This window comes from Neomonachus schauinslandi, chromosome 5 (genome assembly GCF_002201575.2).
Source record: "Neomonachus schauinslandi chromosome 5, ASM220157v2, whole genome shotgun sequence".
Classification (NCBI taxonomy): Eukaryota; Metazoa; Chordata; class Mammalia; order Carnivora; family Phocidae; genus Neomonachus; species Neomonachus schauinslandi.
In genome coordinates, this window is record NC_058407.1 from 29,935,876 (window position 1) to 29,958,239 (window position 22,364).

Here is a 22,364-nt window from a genome sequence, read left to right on the forward strand (position 1 = left end):
AAAGAGGGCCACCAACAATTCCTTCCATTCCTTTTCAAATGATTTCCCCCTCCCCCTTGAATCTGGGCTGGACTTGTGATTTGTCTGAACAATAAAATGGGAACAAAGTGAGAGTTCTGGCCTTAAGAAGACTAGCAACTTCCTTTTCACCTTCTTGAATCCTGAGCCACCAAGTAAGTCAATTAGCCCACTAGAGAGAATGGCCGTAAGGAAAGAGGTTTCAGAGAATGCAAGAGAAAGAGGACCTCCCCCCCACCAGACCTCACCCTTGTCTTCTATTCCAGTTGAGGCCACCTGGGATCTTCCAGGCCCAGCAGAGTCATCTTCGCCAAATCACCTGAAGCAGACAGAGCTGCCCCACCAAGCCCTGCCAAAATAGCAGTGTCTTGAGCAAATAACGGAAATAACCAATAACTAAAACAAAGAATAAAAAGCTAAAACAGTAGGTAACCAAATCAGTGAATATTCCAATTGTCTATTTAGTGGAGTGTATTAAACAATTATCCTTGGGCTGTTATTGGCTGGGAACAGAGGACTTTGAAGAGTTCACCACCCAATGGGAGGAGCATTCCCATTAAGAAGACGTGGGCAAGGGGTGTGACAGGCACTGCGTTAGAAGCACACTCAAGGTGCTGTGGAGGGTGAGAACCCACCAAGCAACTTCCCTCCTGGAAGTTGATCTGTGGCCTGGTCCAGGGAAGAACCAAAAAGGAGGTGACATTTGAGCTGTGTTTTGAAAGCTGAGTAGGAGTTTCCCAAGCCAGGATTTATGGCTGAGAGGGTGGTACATTCCAGGGAATCTGGTTCATTTGTTGGGAAATCCATGCTCCTTAAAGCCCGGACAACATGTACTGGGTATATGAGTATCACCTGCTAAGAGATCTATCTTTTTCCAGAGTTAGACAAATAGGAGAAAGTATATTCATCTTTGTGGTAAAAACTTGTTTTTCGTTTGCCTCAACTCTCACTCTGCCTCCAACTTTGTGGCTGAGAAAAAGAAATTCATATGACAAATGGACAGACTGTTAAAAAACAAAAAATGTGCATGTTCTCTCTTTCTCTCTTATCTTGCTATAGACAAATGCTAAATAAAGAAGATTGTTTTATTTATCTTTGTTCAAAAACAGTTCTGAGTGTTCTTAATTGGAGATATAGAAGCATTTTGCTGTTTATTATGGAAGAAAAAAGAAATTTCTTTACTGACATTAGTGATTTTAAAGGCCAAACATACAAAAAAAATCTTTTATTAAAGTAGATAATTAGTTTGTAGCTCATATTCAGAAAGCTTGTAGATGAAGAAAACTTACAACTGGGTAAAACTAGTTGGCCTCATAGTTTGCTAGAATGTTATGCACATTTGTTTCCACTTCTTATTAATTCTTTGTGCCTTTGCAACCACAAAGTGCAAGTTTTTTAAGGCATCTGCAATTCAGAAGCTACTGAAAAATGGAGGCACCAAACCCTGCTCTTCAGGAATTCTCCTCTCTTCACCCTGTACCACACCTATTTCCTTATTTCTTAGAGTTGACATATGAGGTTCATGGACATTTGGAGAATTCCTCAACCTAGCTATGTGGCACTCAGACTAGAAGCATGGGTCTTGAAGGGAGCATGCTGTTTGAAGTCTGCTGCTGAGTGCTCTGTGGGCATTACCTCACTTCATCTCAAAACTGTTCTGGGTCAGGTATTAAAATTACCATCTTACAGATGAAGAAACTTAGACTCTGAAGGATGATTAAGTGTGTTTCCCAGGAAGGCACAGCTGATAATCATGTCTGTCTGATTCCAAATTCTACGCTCTTCCACCCAGCTGCGGTTTTTCCCAGGGATTGTTAAGATTCATTTTACTTCTAGAATACTGGTTGAACCTCTGCTCTCAAAAAAGAGAAACATTTTTAACAAAGTCAGAAACATTGGCATAAAAGAATGTGCAGCATTTGACCTGTGCTGTAAGATGACTAGAGTATGAGATGAAAATAATCAAAAGCATAGAATATAGAGGAGGCAGGGAATCAGGTTCGAAATAGCACAACTTTAAGACCTTGTAGAACTCTGTTGGAATCCCAGTTTGGGCCCTTGCTAGCTTGTGACCTTGCACAATTTATTTAGGTTCTCTGAGCTACATTTTCCTGGATTATAAAATGAAAATATTACTAGTTGCTACATCCCTCAGGTTATTAGTAGTACTAAATTGTGTAATTTATATAAAAGCACCTAACACAATGATGCCTCGTTTTTGGTACTCAGAAATGTCAGCTTTTTTCCTTCACTGCAGAAACTGGAAAAAAGAATACAATTATAAAATTTCATCACCTACAAGTAAAGATCTCTGGTTTAAAAGGTGAGAAAGAAAAGAAAGATCAGGAACTCTTTTCTGTAATCATAAAAATATTTTCCAGCAATGGTCGAAGGAGTCTTGCTCCCAGTTATGCCAAGACCATGTTTGGAACAATATGTTGAAGAAAAGAAGAGAGTTTGTTAATGAATAGGGAGGTAAATGGGTGGGGTGGGTTCACCGGGGAAGACTGAGGAGAACATGCAGGCCAGATCAAAGCTCTGGGTAGTGAAAAAGAAAATGTACAAATGAAAGCAACACATTCTTCCCCTCAGCCAGAGTAGGACCAGGGACATCATCATCACCACTATCCATCAGGCCAGAGCAGCTGACGGGTTACCCAGACTATAGCACTAATGAATATTCATTACACGCCTACTATGGGTCAAGTTCTGTGCTGGACAATGAGGAATCATAGGAACAAAACCAGGTCAAATTGTCCTGTGATGGTATGTATTTCTGTTCACTGAGTAGGTGAAGGTGAGTCAAGAGAACCTGGTTAACCTATAACATTGATCCTTGAGGTATGACATTTTGCGCAATTTCTTAGAAACTAGGAAGGAGAAAAATACTCCCTTTTAGAGATAATACGTTGTGAGCATTTATGATGTGCCAGGTATCATACTTAGGATTCACAAACATTTCCTCATTTAGTTCCCACAGCAAGTCTATTAGGTAGATGCTATTATTCTCATTTTATAGAATCTGTAAACCAAGGCTTAGAGACATTCAGTGACTTGCCAAAGTCACAAGATCTTAAGTCTCAGAACTAGGATCTGATCTCAGAGTATATAACTCCAAAGTCTGAACTCATGATGAAGGACTGAAGAGTGGTTAGAACACTGATGAGCTGTTTCTGTTTTAATTTTGTTTCCAATGAACGGATTCTTTGCATTTTTATTCAGAAATCAAGAATTAACTAACAACTGTTGCTTAAAGTGTTGGTGAATGACAGGATGGTATAACAGAATCTGTGCTCTTTCTCATAAGTTAACTTATAAATGTCTTTTGGCAAGGTCAGTATGCTCTTTAACGCACACACTGCTCCTTTGCCACTCTGCATAAAGGCATTTGTAAATTATTCTAGTTCTCTTTAGAATACTTAAAATTGTTCTCTGGCATTTATAGAATCAGCAAGAGATAATCACATGATCTTTTTTTTTTTTTAAACAATGAGCCACTTCCTGTTCATTATACTTACTATGTTTATCTATGGCATAAAACCCATTTTCTCTGTGGAAGGTCACCTGTGGGTTGGTGTGGAGGATTTCTTCCCTTTTATTTAAACCACTTTACCAGTTTCCGGCATTTATTTGACTGTTGATTAATTATGGTCCTGTCTCAATCATTCAGGGAAGAAATAATAGCCTTTTACCAGCCATGGGTTATTCATAGCTCAAAAAATGGCATCAGGTTTTAAGTTCTTACATATTCAGAGAAACCATACCTATGCTGTATACTCCCACCCATCTCAGAGGAAGGGAAGATGTTTAAGGTCAGAAGCTACCTGACATCGGTGGCCCAGAAGAGTTTAAAGTCTCAGCCGTAGGTCAGATTTGTGGTTGCACTTGTTTAGGAACTGGAGCCTTCCTAAATAAGTACCCGTCCTGGGGCACTTGGGTGGCTCAGTCGTTAGTGTCTGCCTTCGGCTCAGGTCATGATCCCAGGGTCCTGGGACCGAGCCCCGCATCGGGCTCCCTGCTCAGCGGGAAGCCTGCTTCTCCCTCTCCCACTCCCCCTGCTTGTGTTCCCTCTCTCGCTGTGTCTCTGTCAAATAAATAACTAAAATCTTAAAAAAAAAAATAGGTACCAGTCCAATGGCCCCACACTGCCTCCCCACCTTTATACACTAGACATGTTGGCTTTTCAGTAGGAGAAAGAGCCATTTTCTTTATGAGCCTATAGTAAAAGGTCATACCTTTCATTCTACTTGCATCTAATAAAAGAAGCTGAGGGGACTGCAGACACCTTCCCATCCCAATGTGAAAGAGCTCATTGCCTATTACAGAAGATTTTGCTGGGCTTTGATGGCCTGCATCCATTTCCTTTCTGTTTGACAACAGTATCCTGAGTTTGGTCAAGTATAAGATCCCTCCTTTGCTTCAGAGATAGGCTTTGAATGGCTTCAGCCAATTAAGAGACCCTATTCCCAGGTCCATACTGATTGAGATAGACATGGGCCTCTGACCCAATGCAGACCAATAACATGTAAGGAGATATTTGATGGAGGCCTCTAAAAAAGAAGGTCCCTTATTCTTCTGTTGACATACCCTTCTTGAAAAATGTGAACAAAGACACATATGACCTCCAAAAGAGAAGCCAGCTAGAGTTAAGAGAAGCCAGCTAGAGTTGAGCTGCCATGTCTAGCCTTACCTATTCAGTACTTTTGCCTTTACAGTCCCACGAGCCAATAAATATTTGTTACCTTAGCCATTGAGTCATATCCTCTGTTATTTGCAACCAAAGATTCCCAACAAATCCATGTATCACCTTGACCACAACTAAACAGTAACCATGTCACCATAATGCATTATGGGGTCTCACTATGCATGTTCCTCATCTACTAAATTCTCCTATAATCAAAAACTTTTGCTTGTTCTTCTCTGGGTTCCAAAAACAAATAAAATGAACTATACCAAGAAGATTATTAAGGAACTTTAGAACTTTCTATATTCTAAAAACACTATTTTGCTTTTATTTTCCTCATGTGGCTATAGGCTAATTATATTCATATTTCAGTCCCCTCCATGAACAATAGCCTGCCAGCATTCAGTGGAGATCTCATCAGCTCCTAAGCAGAAGTGAGGAGAGAAGCTGCCTGTGTTAACTTCTATAGCTTTCCTGATTTTTGTTTTCTCTCCCCTTTTCTCCATCCTTCTTCCCCTAGTCTAAAAAACATTAGCTTTGCATACAGTTCTGCCAAGGAGACCATCCTAATCTGGAATTATAGGTCCTATCTTGTTCGGGTTTTTTTTTTCTTTTTATTCTTATTTTCTAGGCCAGGACCCAGAGATGATTTAAAAAAACCAGCCATAGTGTCTACTCCACACTCACCTCCCAAATCACTTTGAGGCAGCACTGTAACTTTTTTTATTGTATACAACTCTAAAATTTCACAGCTTTGGTCCTAAGCAATAATTTCTACATTACCAACTACGTTCTGTCTTTTTCCTTATTGAAAAAAATCCTTTGTTCCCCAGTTAAATAAACTCTCATCTTTTTCATTTTTATCAGTGTCTTTATCAGTGTCATGTATCACTTCTCACTGTTTAGCATTGGACACATCCATCCATTACTACAGCTCTAAGCCCCCTTATCATAACTATTCTCAGGAATTTCAAGCTTAAGTTATATCTTGGTATCTTTTCACACTGACTTTTTTGTGAAACTCCCAGGCCTGGAACTCTAGGATGGTTAGGAAAGCCAATAAGGATATTGCATATTAAGTTTGGTGCTATGAAAATAAATACACACAAGCTACCATCCTCATATAACTCAACTGTGTGTTTTGATAGAAGTGGATTTTACAAGCACTATTAGTTAAACTTTGATAGTTTCTACCCCCACCAAAAAAAATGACAGAAATAATCAACAATTATGTTTCCTTTTACAATACTCTCAAGTTCCTAGCCATTTGTAATTTAACAAATAATTATAGAAATTTCCTGCTGAAATGCAGAGACGGAGCCTCTGGAGGTGGTGAGGGCAGTGCAGGGGGACCAGCATACAAGCAATAAATTCAGTAATAGGTCGAACAGCATGCAAACAAGAATTACTTATTTAAGAAAGAAAAGCTCTTGACCATCAGCAAACAGCCCATGTATTTGGCGTATATATATTTTTATTCTCAAATGCCATATTACCACATTATAGAAATATAGGTGTCTCTGGATAGCTGGATGCCTTCTAGGAAGAGAATTCTCTCCCAGTTGGCATACTCCATGGGAAATCAAATTAAAATCATCTCATTCATACTTTATGGCTTGAGAAGGCTTCCCCTGATGGCCAACATCTCCCAGAATAATTCAAGACCCACTGTCATGTTTCCATAATGCTCTACTTTTATTGTCAGGTCACTCTTAAGATCATGTGTTCAGTGTCTGTCTTTCTAACAAGTGTGTGAGCCCCTGCATTCACAATAGTGTCTGGCATATAGAAGATATTAACCAACATTTGAAAGAAGGAGAGGTGGCAGAGAGAGAAGAAAGGAGGAGAGAGGGGAATGATTAGTTCTTTGCTTGATGGATTAGTTATTGGTTGCTATATACCAAATTACTCCCAAAACTTAGCAGCTTAAAGCAACACACACTTAGGATCACTCAGTTTCCGTGAGTTTCAGATCTGGACTTGGCTTAACTAAATCTTCCAGCTCAAGGTCTTTCACGAGATAGCAGTCAAAGTATCAGTCAGACCTGCAGTCATCTCAAGGTTTAAATGAGCAGGATCCATTTCTAAGTTCACTCGGTGGTTATTGGCAGGATTCAGTCCCTTGCAGGTTGTTTGACAAAGGGTCTCAACAACTCGTTGGCTATTGGCCAGAGGCTGCCCATCCTCACCTCCTTGCCACATGGACCTCCCATGGGGCAGCTCACAACATGGCAGCTGGCTTCCTCAGAATGAGTGAGATAGCCAGAGAGTGCCAGCTTTTTTTAACCTAATCACAGAGGTGATATCCCATCACTTTTGTCGTGTTCTGTTTGTTAGAAGCCAGTAATTAAGCCCAACCCATACTCAAGAGGAGGGGATTACACAAAGGCATGAATGCCAGCACTCGGGAATAATTAGGGGTGATTTTAGAAGGCTACTTAGCACACTTGGGCATGGAATCCAAATAAGAAGAGTTGGTTAAAAGGGTCTCCTGTTGAATAGAACTGGGCTAAGTTAGACTATTATATCCCTCTCCACCATAGGGAGGATTGCTCTCAATATGACAATAATAATAAATCCACTTGGCAAATGTATTTTAAAGCAATTATTGTATGTTCAAATACCACCTGATTTATAGGTATCTTTGGAAGTGGTTTTTAACAAACCTGGCTTGTATTCTCAGGCAAGCCTTTTCTACTACATCTGAGAAATTGAAATTGCCAGGCTTTGGTAACTGAGGGAAAACTGGACAGAAGACACACATTCCAAAAGGAAACAAGTGTGCTACATTCTCCATATTTCTCCTGACCCACAGGACATGCTGTGTGGTCTGTAAGAGAAGAGCATGTAAATGTAGGCAAAAGCCCTGTGTAAACCCAGAAAAGTATTTGTGGGTGGCTTTAAATGGTTGAATCTTTCCCTGAAGGGATGGGTATGCCACAGTCTTGACCAGTAAGTACAAGCTAATGGATCCCCCTATAGATCTGTAGTCTTATTTCTGCTTTCCAAATAAGCAACCTAGGATATTATTATATACACTCTAGTCTTAAAATCATTTTAGGTCATTGCCCTTTTTCTCTCTGGAATTGGTTAGGTATTTAGATGGGGTAATAAGAAAAAAAATCAGTTATATGGAAGTCCTTAAAAACTCTCTGATGGTATATCACTTTAATTATTAAGCTTCTTCAGAGGCTCTAAGCCAGAGAGAAAAGAATTAGAGCTGGTTACTTTGTGTCCCTATGGCCCTGAAAATCCTTTGGCTGCTGTAGAGGTGCTTGGAGTTATCCTGAAAGCTTTATCATAATCCAACCATCCTCCCAAATTCTGAGTTGCTTTTATTCAGGCACATTCAGAGGTCAGTCTATAATCCAATGTCACTGCAAAGAGAAAGTGCATGATCTGCTTTTTAAGCCCCAAACTAAAGCCCCAAGCTGGTAATTCATGCAAAGCATAAGGACCATGAGATACCATAAAGCAAAATCCAACATCCCAAATAATCTCTCAGGATTTTCACTAACACATTTTCTGTTTACAAAGGCTAAATTGTATTTGAATAGTTTATGCCACACTATCTATGAGACTCCATCATGGCATGTACTACGGTGGAATAAGCATTATTATTTTACCAACAACCTTGTTTTCTAAAAGATCTGTCTTATCCATGATTATTGTCACTATACAACAGCTTATGAGCTGACCACCCTTTTATATACTTTGCACTCAGAGGAGCAATTTCACTGATAATCACAGGGTAACAACCAAGCCATTAACTTAATGACTCAGGGTGAAGCTCCTACTGGGTGGAAGCATCTGTAAATAGCTGGACAACAACAGCACAACCAACCTCTTAGATGAAAAAGTCCCATTTTTCAGGTACTGATCCAAGTGGGATAGAGTCCTTTCTATGGAAAACTATCTTTCAGGCACCAGCTCTGTTCTGTACTCAAACCTAGATAATGGAAATCTATTTCCAGTGAAGCATGCATTTTTGTCTCATTCTATTTCTTTCTAATACAGAAGACCTAAGACGTTTTAAAAATAAATAAGCAAAAAACAAAGGACTACTTGATTGGCATTCAATAACGTACGCTCAAATTTGAGCCCCAAGTAATACTGTAGAAGAGGTCCTGTCAACTTCCAGCTTCCTATTTCCTCCTATTTCATAAACTCTCTTATCCACCCTGGGCTCAAAGAACTGAAGATATCCATATGTAGGCACACAAACCAAGTCAGAAAAACAGCAGTACACCATGGCTGAAACAAGCTATGCTATAGCTGTCACCAAGTAAAACATCAGTAGAAAGTTAGGATTTACTCACGATTTCCCAGCCTTGGTTCATTTATCCATTAATGGGAAGAGTAACGCTAACCTTTAAAAGCTACTGAGAGACTTAAAGAGATCTAGTGTGTTTGGCACATGACACTCAACACATCTCCACGTCTCTGTACCCATACCACAAACCTGAGGGACGCGTTAGGGAACTCCCAGGCACTTTTGTCAGCCAGAGCTGATGAGGATCCTAGTTCTGCCACTTACTAGTTCTAGAAAGTTAAACAATTTACTCAACCTCTCTAGGCTTCAGTATTATTGTCGGGGATAATCATTCCTAGCCAGCTGGATTTCAGGGAGAATCGGAGCTAAAGCAAGGAAGGAGCTTACCTTCTGCCTGCCATGTAGAGGATGTTACATGGAAGTAGTCCCTCTCTATTGCTAGTAAAATGCTTCCATTTGCCACACGATTGGGTTAGAAATTCTGAAGGCATAGAGGCAGCACTTCAGCTGTCCTCAGGTGATTTCACTGTTTTTTTTTTTTTTTAAAGATTTTATTTATTTATTTATTAGAGAGCGAGCGAGAGAGAAACAGCATGAGAGAGGAGAGGGTCAGAGGGAGAAGTAGGCTCCCCGCTGAGCCAGGAGCCCGATGTGGGACTCGATCCCAGGACCCTGGGATCATGACCTGAGCCGAAGGCAGTCGCTTAACCAACTGAGCCACCCAGGCGCCCCGATTTCACTCTGTTTTGTCCATGTGGCACGGAGCAGGTCAGGGAACCTGACAAGGTGAGAGTGCCCGAAAGTATACCTTGGTCTGGGTCCAGGAAGTTTGAAACCTCTGAATCTGAGAGCACTGTTGCTCGGGTGATTAATCAAAGACGATAAAGGTTTTCCAGAGAGCGGTGATAACTGCTTATCACTATTAAATACACAGAGAAAATGTATCAGTGCTTCTATCTGTTTCAGCATTCCACAGATAATTACTGAGTGCTCACGATGTGCTACGCATTATGCTAGGGCTTCAAGAATAGCATCACTGCTTGCTTTCTTCCCCAGAAAAGGTGACAACAGCATCTGCGTCCATGTCCAAAGCGCCTCCCTTCCCACTTATGGCTCTAGCAAGATAATGATAAAATAATAATAGTACCTCCTGGTTGGCATTATTTTGAAACAATTACTTTTGGCTCCAAATGCCAAATCATAAGAGCCATGCCACAGCCCCCTCCAGGGACCTCAACATGCAACAGATAGGATCTTCTCAAGATGTTTAAATGAAGAAAAGCTTAGGGATCCATCTGGAGTCTGGCTGCATTGCCAAGGCAGTGAGGCAAGCCCAAGTCATCAGTTTAGAGTATTCAATCTACTTAGCAAGAGTGGGGGAAAAAATAGAGAAACTTGGTCTGCTATAATAAAATGCAGGTCTCTGGGTTATTATTCAACATCCTTAAATGTTACAAACAAATGTCAAAATGGTGCTCTCCAGAATTCCCGAATGTTCACGAAAAGTGCTCTGAGGCCTGCTCAAGGCTTGCAAACGTGTGTGAGCATACCTGAAAGCTCATTTTCCTCATGTGAGGGATGGGAATCATGAGCTTGTTAGGACTGTCAAAGTGAATGCTCTTTATAATTAATAAGGCCTAATAAAACCACACAATAGTACTATTGTTATTGTCATCATTTTTTGACGCAGAGATTAAAAAGTGACTGGAGCTACTCGCATAAGTCAAATTAGTACAGAGCATTGAATGCCAGACTCAGAGGGTTCGATTGTGCCCAATAAACAATGGCTAGTTTTTGTCTTGTTTTGCTTGCTTTTCGCAGCAGATTGTGTTCTCTTGACTGAGTTTTTAGCAAGATTAGCAATAGTAAGCAGGAAGATAAGAATGGTGGGAAGAAAAAAGGGGTAGGAAGGCTGAGAGCTCAAAGCCTAAAATGGATCTCTCTCTCTCTTTTTAATGTCTCCAGAGAAGCCAACTCGTACTGCAGCTTGCAACTGTGGTGCCAGAATACCATGCAAAATTCACATGCAACTTGCTGAGCCACTTCATTAGCATCCCTCCATGCCATACTTTTCATTAATCAGGGAACTAATTTGAGCCAGGTGTCAAAGGGCGGCCAAATGGCCAACAGAAGGGGCAGAGTAACAAAGGTGACAGGGTAGGTGGCTCCGCAGAGGTACAGCAGGGTAGCTGCTGAGAAGCAACAGCCCGGCCGTCCAACCTGGTTTGCAGCGAGCAGGAAAGGCACAGCATCTTTGGAGCAAATGAAGCCTGCAGACTGCAAGGTGAACAGGCAGCATCACACACAGGAGGTACGACCAGAGACAGCAGAGGGTCACTGGAGGGCTGGGCACCCAGCAGGGAGGACACAGGGCTCAGGGCAAGCTTCAGTCTTCTCAGCAACACTTATCCACATGGATGGACACACCATCTGGGGCAGCATTTTTATTGTTGCTCTATTGCTTCAGCTCTTTTGCCTTTTTTAATATAGGAAGCAAAGATCTCTATACGGTCTAGATGTAAATATATAAGCACACATAAATCACAAATTGTGCTATTGCAAAACACGGATGCAGTGCCTCCACTGAACTCTGCAAAGGGTTTTCTTAAATTTATAGCTGATGCCCTTGGCAAAGTATCCTTTGCTTTCACAACTTGGTGGAATATTTTCAGATCACAAAGTATCCTTTTGTTTTCGGGACCACTTCATTACATACATCGGTGAGGTGGCATATTTTCACGTTCTAGGTTCAACAGAAGCTGAGTTTTTAGTAAAGAGAAAATGATAAAGTAGGGCACCATTAAGATACAGAATTCCTCTCCTGATTGGTTTGTGGTGTTTCTTCACCTCACCTTGGGAATTGTCTTTTGTAAAGGAAAGATTTTGGTTTCTCTGGGGGGAAACTTAGCAACTACTAGGGTTGCAAAAACCAAATAAATATGTGCTTTCGCTGAAATGCAAACATCAAAATGGCACTTCTTACCCTCTCAGAAAAAAAACCCATTTATGCCGGAATACTATACCAGCCTTCTGCCAACCTTTGACAGATAGACATGTGACATTTCCTTTGCCACATAGACAGTAACAACTCTGCCACATCTTCTGAGGTTCTCAGTAGTACCCTAACACTCAATGCTGCATTTCCCTGGCCTTTATTATGCAGTAGCAACTTTTAACACCCATTTAATATATATGTCACTGCATATGTTTTCTAGGCCTATGGATTTGTTTTATAAATAGAAAAATACCAGAAATAGTTTTCCAAAGCTTTGTGTCTTTAGAGAAATGTCTGTCTGTAGAGATAAAACATTTTTTTTAAAGGAAAAATCTTGCTAGAATAATCGAATCATACTACGCCAATTGTCTTCTTTGTCAGACCTAGGTAATCTTAGGAATATGGTTAATGCCTTTAAGATTGACCGACCTTAATGACTGATTTATCTTAACAATTTTATCAAGGTTGCCAGTTTTGCCTCACAGGACATGCTCACCAAGTTACTGAGAAACTGCCTTAGCCAGAGTACCAAAGTCCTATTTTCAGCTAATCTTTTGCCCGAATGAGATGGAGGCCAAGACTCTAAAATGTAATCACGCTTACTTTCAAAGATATTTTACAGATGTCCCATTCCAGTTTCAGGACTGACTCTGGTATCACCATTGATATTATCACTAACATTGGCGATGATTGTGTACTAGTTACCACTCTGAAGTAGGAAACGTGTTTGATGATAGTGTTTCTCTTGGGCCACTCATTCACTAATTTTTTTAACCAACAAGTATTTATTCAATGACTGTTATGTACCAGGTGTTGTCCTAAATGCTAGGGGCACAGATGCTGGTAAATCACAATCCCTTCCCTTGTAGTCTGCTCACAGTTTAGGAAGAAAAAATGCCATGGAAATTTATAGGATGAATCAATGCTATAAAACATGTGTATCTAAGGTGCTCCATTTAAAAGGAAGGGACAAGTGGTTAGTTATGCTTGCTTGGAAGCAAGACAGGTGACAGTTTCATATGCAAGGTAAAACTGGAAGGATAAATGAGGAGGCAGAATATTCATTCTTTCATTCAACAAATATTTATTGAGTGCTTACTGCAAGGCAGAGGTGTTCTAGTCACTGGGGATACATCAGTGATCAAACAAAAAATTCCTGCTCTCATGAGGTTTTTATTATAGTGAGAGGAGAGTGATTAAAAAAAAAAAAACTAGGGGCACCTGCGTGGCTCAGTCCATTAAGCATCTGACTCTTGGTTTCGGCTCAGGTCATGATCTCAGGGTGGTGAGATCGAGTCCCGCCTCCCCCCCCATCTCCCCCCTGCTTCCAGCTCCATGCTCAGTGGGGAGTCTGCTTGAGAGTCTCTCTCCTTCTCCCTCTGCCCCTCCCTGCTGCACGTTTGCACTCTCTCTCTCTCTCTCATAAATAAATAAATAAATAAATAAATAAATAAATAAATAAATAAATAAATAATTTTTTAAATCTAAATTGTTAAAACAGGGTTTTTTGGGTAATCATAGGATTTATGCTTATTAATTAAAAAAAAAGGAGAGGATCAAGAGTGGGAGAGGTTGCAATTTTAAATAGGTGGTCAAGGGAGCCTTCTCTGAGATAATGACATCTGAGCAGAACCCTGAAGGAAGTTAGGGAACAAGCCATGCAGATATCTAGGGAAAGAGCGTTTCAAGCAAAGAGAACAGAATGTGCAAAATCCCAGAGGCTGGACATGCCTCCCATTTTTGAGAAACAGCAATGAAGCAAGTATGGCTGGAACACAGTGAAGTGAGATCTGAGAACTGAGCAGCCCCTTAGAAGTTACGCTAAGGATGCAGGCTTTTATTCTGAATTCTTTAGGAAGCCAGTGGAGGATTGGGGCGGAGTGATACTATCTGCCTTGCATTCCAATAGTATTGAGAACAGTCTGTAAAGGGGCAGGAGTGAAGTAGGGAAAACCCGTCAGAAAGCTACTGCTGTAATGCAGGCTGGGAATGGGTCAGGGAAATGGGTTCCAGGAAGGCAGCAGGGAAGGTACTGAGAATTGATCCATTTCAGGATTACATTTTGAAGGTAGAACCAACAGGAGTTATTGATAGATTTGACGAGGGTTATGAGAGCAAGGGAGTCAAGTATGTCTTGGAGGATTTTAGCCAAAACTATAAACATGGAGTTGTCACCACAGAGCTCACCTCAGTTAAGTGGAGGAGAATTTTTGAGCATCTCTATGTGTTAGCGTCTGCGTGGGGGAAGGAGGGTAATTAAACACCGCTGTTCAACATGACCCGTTTGTATCACAGGCATTTCTCCACAACTTAATAAGAATAAAACTCCATCTTCAGAAGAGAAAAGACAGACTGAAAGCTCTATGCTCAGTGATACAGAGACAAGCAGGAGAAAATCCCCAATGATGTCAAAGATTGGACACAGTCCTCCCTCTCCAAATTTCCAGATGATTCCAAAATAAAAAGTAAGGATTAGAGTAGTCATAGATTATATTAAATCAGCAGGGAACAGAATTACTATATACAAATAATAATAATAATAATAACAAATTGAGTAAAGTTAACCACCATTGGAATGCATACAATGACAAAGTGGGAGAAAAAGTTCTCAAATTGGAATATAATAAGAGTAGGTAAATACAAAAGATCATTGTGCATAGCAAGGAAGACACCTTGAACTAAGAGTTGAAAGGTCTGGGTTTTCTTCCTAGCATTGACCTTCAGGCAAATTAACTCATAGCTTTAAACAAGGATGTCTTTACCCTGAGGGTATGTATGTGCTGGTGTGCTAAAGAGCAAAGTTAAATATTACATTTAAAATGGCATTTAAATCTCAATTTTGCTGAGGACAAGAGGTTTCTTCTTTTAAAAAAAAAATTAAACAAATATGACTACATAACTGAGTAAAAAAATAATTGTTAGGATTTTTTTCCATTGATCTGGCCTTCATTTATTGAGCACCTACTATGTGCCAACCACTGTTCTAGGCAATGGACATATACCAATGAAAAAATAGCCACAGATCCTTACTTCACAGGGCTTGTGATCTTACAGTGAAGACAGACATTGGATAAGTAATTTGGGAATGAGGCATGAGTTTCCAATAAATCCCATCCTTGTGACAGGCCCCAGACCACCAGGGATGGACGGCATGTGTGTATTCTCTCCTAATATTAGGAGTGTTTGGGGAAAATGTTTCATGAAAACTAACTTAAGTTAGGAATCCTAATAGTTTGAAATAGAAAAAACATTAGAATTGTGTTACTCGGGTCCTCTAATCACCAAGAATGGATTAAATAAGCCAGCATTTTATTTATTTTTTTTTAAGATTTTATTTATTTATTCATTAGAGACAGAGAGAGGCAGAGGGAGAAGCAGACTCCCCGCTGAGCAGGGAGCCCGATGCGGGGCTCGATCCCAGGACCCTGGGATCATGACCTGAGCCGAAGGCAGACGCTTAACGACTGAGCCACCCAGGCGCCCAAGCCAGCATTTTATTAGGGGAAATTCCTATGAGGAAAAAACTGGGACAGAGTGGGAGGAAGTTGGAAGAGCCATCTGATCATGATGCACAGGTGACCTTAGTGAATGAGAGATGGACCTGACGGTAACACTCTAGTTTACCATGCAGTCTGAGGCATTTTTGTACTGAAACTCAATGTTATCATCCCTGCCGCCCTCAGTTCCTGGCTGGGAGCAGCCTGTGGGGGGCATGGCCTGTGTGTGAAAGTTGGGGCAGTTGTCAGAGCACAATAGACAAGAGCTGAGTCTTCAGCCAGTGCTGCTGAGCTTTTTGGTCAATGACAGTCCCTACAATGGAAGCTCTTTGAGGTGCATTCTCATGGCTGCTGAAAGATGTTTTTGTTTTGTTTTTTTTCTTAATAAGTATAGTCTTTGGAGTCAGAAATAACCTTGGTTGACTCCAGTCTCAGCCACTTAATAATTTTCTGACACTGGGCAAATTACTTGAATCAACTGTAAAGGTTAAACGAAATAATACCTGTAAGGTGCACCATACAGTGCCTAGAACGTAAAAGGTGATCAGGAAAAGTTAGACCTGCCTTTTTTCCATTTAGCTCTAAATTACATTCATTTGTTCAACATGCATTTCTGAAGATCTACTATATGCAAGGTATAACAGGAAGGTTATGCAAAGGGCCTAAGACATAGTCTCTGCTCTCAAAATTGATTTATTAAAAAATGTAAAAGCATAAAGCACTACTAAGTAGTAAAAGATAATGAGAAGGAAGCAGGGTTTCAGCAGGGGAAAGGAGCATTTATATCTTACTATGTGTATTGTTGCTGAAGTTGATGGCCTGAAAATTCTGAAAGGCAGTTCCACCTTCCCAAGTGTTGTGAGTTTATGGTATTTGGATGACTTATGTGCGTGTACAATGCAGGGTTTACGGACTCCCTTGAAGAAGGGTCTGGGAAAACCCTCGGTGGAGTGTTGATGGTGCCATCCTCATTACCCAGCTCCTTGCCATATGAGTGTCTGGCTTTTCCAAACCGTTATGTTGTGCCTACCAGCCCTCCCACCTGAATTGTCTGCATGTTAAACTGGAGAGAGTGCCATGTGTCAGTTCGCCCCTCAGCATGCTTCCCAAAAGCCCTTTCAAGGCCCTCTTACTGGCAGAGCAGAAGACATGTATTATTGCTCCAGGCATGTGAACTTGTACTAAGTGCATCCAGATGGTACCCAATTGAAATCAATTTAGATATGGCTTGATTATATTTCGGTGATGCAAGAACTTTCTTTCCAAGAATATAGAGAACTCAGTAGGTGTTCTAGGGGAATAATTATAATAATAATTAAGTGAGGCTCATTTGGAGCTGAGAGAACCAGCTTCAATTCTCAGCATGATTCACAGACTTGCTCTATGACATTAGGAAAGTTATTTGCCCCTATCTGGGTCTCATGTCCTCATTTGTGAAATCTGTGTGTGCAGGGCAGTGTGGGAAGAGGGAGCAAAGAAAGACGAGTGTCAGTTGCTAGGCACCTAAAATGTGCCAAGTACTAAGTTGGGAGCTTTGCGGTCCTCACTGCAATTAATCATCAAACAAGCTTTTGAGGGAGAATCACTTATTCCTGTATACATTCCTTCAACAAATTTTTACTATGAGCCTCCTTTGTACTAGCCATTATATTAGGTGGAGGGTATAAGATAGTAAATGCACAAAGCTGTTCCCCTTACCATACATGATCACCATTTCAGAGATGAAGACACCTGAAGCTTAGGGAGATGAGCTACGCTGGTATTTAGTGGGTAGAGACTCCAAAAATGTCCTTCTGGCTTCAGAACACAGGGCCCTTTCCTCTACAGCCAACCTATGTTTCTCAACCTTTTTTTTTTTAATAATAATGAAAACCTCCTTTCCCCCACAGAGGCTTTCTAGACCTTTTTTCCTAATTGTTTCCCCCACCCCCACGAAATTTTATACTAGATTTGTCCAATTGGTTTGAGCCTTGGAAAACTTAGACTGTAATGTCTAAGAATTGTTCACTGCATTGAGCGTGATACTCCCCCTGTTGAGAATAAATGTGGTGTAGAGCATTCACCACATTCTTTGTATCTTTATAGGCACCAACTCTTTTCCAGGCCCTATGACTGTTGGAGTTAAAAAAAAAAAAGTATGAGACGAAACGTGGTCCCTACTCTAAAAGAAAGGATAATTATAATCTAGCTCACATCATCAGATTTACAAGGCTCCTAGCCACAAGATCCCATGATTCCAATTCTTGACATGATTCTAGGATCACTAGACAGAAATTACAAAGAGAAAATGAACTACCCCAATCTAGCAAATAAGAAAAGCTTCCCTTGTTATAAGTTACTGAATAACTGCGTGGTGACCACTGCATGCCACATCTCACAAAGCAGGGTAGATTCTTTCTTATCTTGGAAATCTAAGGGAATGGATCTGTTAGCAACCACTTCAAATGGGTTTCCATTGCCTCCTCTCTGTATCTTTTATATCCTCACTACCAGCTAGAAGGCCTTGTTGAAATTCATTTGGCTCACAAATGGGCTCATCATAAATAATATAAACCCCTCTCGTATCACTCACCTACTCCACATTAATGACACTGAATGGGCACCATTAGGGGCTCTTCTTTTATTCAGAAGAAAGGATTTTGATGAATCCATTGCTTACAGACAGAAGGAGAAAAAAGCAATTCAAAACCACAATTTGAAATTAAACCTTCTGTGGTCTGAACAAGCATGATTGTCAGTTCTTTTATGCGTTTCCAACGTTGCCACAATTAATATTTTAAAAGGAGCTTCACCAGTGAAATATTTAACAACAGAAATCTTAATATTCTTTTCCCGGTAGCCACATTCCATTGCTCAGCAAAGCGGAGGGAGCCCCTTCAGAGTGGCAATGTCCCTGCCAGAGGAAAATGGGTATATGACTGCAGGGGCTTATACTTGAGCCTCTGCAAAGCCCTTCTGCCTTCACCTCTCAGGGTGATGCCCAGGATGCTGAGGAAACAGCTCTCCTCTCTGCCCCTCTACCGGGCTTATGCCTAGCACCCTAGGGGATAACCACAGTTATTTATAGATAATCCCCTCTTGGAAAGGTCAGATTTTATGATGTGTTTATGACCCTCTCTGACCAAATAAGGTCACTTGGATCAAATTCTCTGGGGGGTAGTTTTAAACAGATTCGATTCGTTTCTGAAGCTCTGTGCCTCGTGAAGGCAGGAAAGGCTGGGCTATGTGGCCAGAACCAGAAGCTGAAGAGAAGTTGACATTTTAAGGTCCATGTTTGCTCCTCCTGGCTCCTCTTTCCCTGGTTAAAGAGCTTTACCTATCTCCAGCTACAGCTTTTCATTCATGCAGAAAGATCGTGAGACAGGATTTCTTAGACACTGGTCACTTACCACATCTTTACTGGCCAGCGAGAAAGTTCAGTGTCACAAATCAGCTTATGAACATGTATTGGGGATGGGTGTGGGGTCCTGGCTGGCCATCCCAGGCTGAGTCAAAAAGCAGCCTTTGGCACTGACTGCCCCATGCTTTGTTCAGAAATGTCACGCCCATGACTTCACCCCTCACTTCCGAGTTTCTCTCCCATCCTACCTTTCACGCAAGCTCCAGGGCCACATTTTCAACTCATGGCTCAATATTTTGGAAGCAACAGACTCTTTATATCTAACACTAAACCCTCAAATTCATACCCCACAAAACAAATCTGCTCATTTCTATTTCTACAAATGGCAACATCATCTCTCCAGTCACCTCAGCTCAAGAACTTGGAGTGCTCTTTGATTCCCTTTTCCGGCCTTCCTACCTCCTGCTCAGCTAACAGTTTTGCTTCTCTCCCTTTCCCTTTACACTCACTGGCCATAGTGTCTCCTCTGCATTGTATCAGGAAAGCAGTCGAAGACCTTCACCTGTGCCTTTGATGCAGTCCCTGTTGCATCTCCTCCAGGGCTGAGGCCATGCACTACTCTCATCTCTTTAGATTAATAGGGCTTGGTAGGTCTCTACTGCACCCTGACCTTGTCATTTACTGTCAGAGCTCTTTCGTCTTCCTGAAAATTAGAAATAATATCTTCCGGGAGCCTGGGTGGCTCGGTTGGTTAAGCGACTGCCTTCAGTTCAAGTCATGATCCCAGGGTCCTGGGATCGAGCCCCACATTGGGCTCCCTGCTCTGCGGGAAGCCTGCTTCTCCCTCTCCCACTCCCCCTGCTTGTGTTCCCTCCCTCGCTGTGTCTCTCTCTGTCAAATAAATAAATAAAATCTTAAAAAAAAAAAAAGAAAAGAAATAATATCTTCCTCACTAGCGTGTGGTGAGAAGAGTTCAAAATAACCAATCCAAAGTGTCTGATTCATTGAAAGCACTTAAATTCATGCATTCAACAAAATCCTTATGAGTTTCCAAACACTCAGCTAGGCACTAGGAATAATATCAGTAACATGTATCCATCCTTACTACAAGCCAGCCACTGTTCTAAGTGCTTTTTACACATTAACTCATTTAATAATTACAACAAATAGTTACAATCATTACTGATTATACAAGCAGTGACAATTATTATTTCCAGATGAGGATACCAAGGTATGGAGAGAGTAAGGTCAAATAAAAGTCAAACCCAGACAGGTCTTAACCACTGCACATACTTTCTCTAAGAATGTCTCAATATCTAGCGTCTCATGCTCTATAGACAAGAAAATAACTACAGCACAGTATAATAAGTGCTTAGGGACATCTGGATGGCTCAGTTGGTTGAGCTTCTGACTCTTGATTTTGGCTCAGGTCATGATCTCAGGGTCGTGGGATCAAGCCCCACATTGGGCTCCAGGCTCCACACTCAGCAGGGAGTCTGCTTCTCTCCTTCTCTCTCTCCCTTCCCCCCCACACCCTGCTCATGCTCTGTCTCTAAAATAAATAAATAAATCTTCTAAAAAAAAAAATGCTTAGACTCAAGGAGTCCTCCAGGCTCCACACTCAGCAGGGAGTCTGCTTCTCTCCTCTCTCTCTCTCCCTCCCCCCCCACCCTGCTCATGCTCTCTCTGTCTCTAAAATAAATAAATACATCTTAAAAAAAAAAAAGTGCTTAGACTCAGGGAGTCCTGGGGTATGATAGGAACATAAAGGAAGGACAAATATTTATGGAGAGGGTCAGCAAAGCTAAGCCTTGAAAGACAAATGTTCGTTTCCTTTCCTTTCTTGGTCTCTTCCCTCTTCAATGATTCTAATCTCATTGCCAGAGTAATCAAAGTACAGCTCTGGTATTATCATTCTCCTGCTTAAAATGCTCAGGTTTTCATTGCCTATCCAATAAAGTCGAAGCCCCTGAACTTGGCATTCCTATCTTTTCCTCGCCTGGTGTCCAGATCCCTATCTGTACTCCTGCATCTTCTTTCTCCAGAAGGCCCTTCATCCTATCCATCCCTGTGTCTAACACCTCTCTGTTCTTCAAAACTATTACTGTTAATCTAAACTTCCACTAAATTTTCCTCTAAACATCATCCCTCTCTCCCTTGAAATTCCAAGACTCATTACATTCAACCTTGTATTAAAGATTTTAATACATAAATACACATTAATATAAAATATACATATACATTTATATACATATACATGTCTCTTCTACTGGATATGAAGTTCCTTGGGGACAATGCTTCTTTTGTATCTTTATGCAAGACACGATGCTAAAACTGTGCTAAATGGAGATCCAGAAAGTAGGAATCTTCACAGAGTCCTCTATCACTGACATCTCTACCCTTCCCTCCATCCTAGTCACCCCAAATCCTATCCTTACTTCCTGCTAAACATCTCTTGCTTCACCCACTCCTCTTCATTCCCACCACCCCAGCTTTAAGTCAAGCCATCATCTTCTATTACCTGAATTCTTGCACTACTTAAATTGACAACTTTAACAAATCAAAATCACAGTGAGATACCACCTGACACCAATTAGAATGGCAAAAATTGACAAGGCAAGAAACAACAAATGTTGGAGAGGTTGTGGAGAAAGGGAAACCCTCTTACACTGTTGGTGGGAATGCAAGTTGGTACAGCCACTTTGGAAAACAGTGTGGAGGTGCCTCAAAAAATTAAAAATAGAGCTACCCTTTGACCCAGCAATTGCACTACTGGGTATTTACCCCAAAGACACAGATGTAGTGAAAAGAAGGGCCATATGCACCCGAATGTTCATAGCAACAATGTCCACAATAGACAAACTGTGGAAAGAGCTGAGATGCCCTTCAACAGACAAATGGATAAAGAAGATGTGGTCCATATATACAATGGAATATTACTCAGCCATCAGAAAGGATGAATACCCAACTTTTACATCAACATGGATGGGACTGGAGGAGATTATGCTAAGTGAAATAAGTCAAGCAGAGAAAGTCAATTATCATATGGTTTCACTATTTGTGGAACATAAGGAATAGCATGGAGGACATTAGGAGAAGGAAGGGAAAAATGAAGGAGGGGAATCAGAGTGGGAGATGAACCATGAGAGACTATGGACTCTGAGAAACAAACTGAGGGTTTTAGAGGGGAGGGGAGTGGGGGGATGGGTTAGCCAGGTGATGGGTATTAAGGAGGGCACATATTGCGTGGAGCACTGGGTATTATTCGAAAACAATGAATCATGGAACGCTACATCAAAAACTAATGATGTACTATATGGGGACTAACATAACATAATAAAATAAAATAAAATTTTTTTAAAAAGGGCCAGATAGTAGATTTTTCTGGCTTTGTGGGCCATACAGTCTGTATTGCTACTACTCACCTCTGCCCAGGTAGCATGAAAACCATAGACAACACACAACCAAATAGATGTGGCTGTGTTCCAATAAAACTTTATAAAAACAGATAGCTGCTAGGCCAAATTTAACTCCTGGTTGAAATAGATACCTAATTT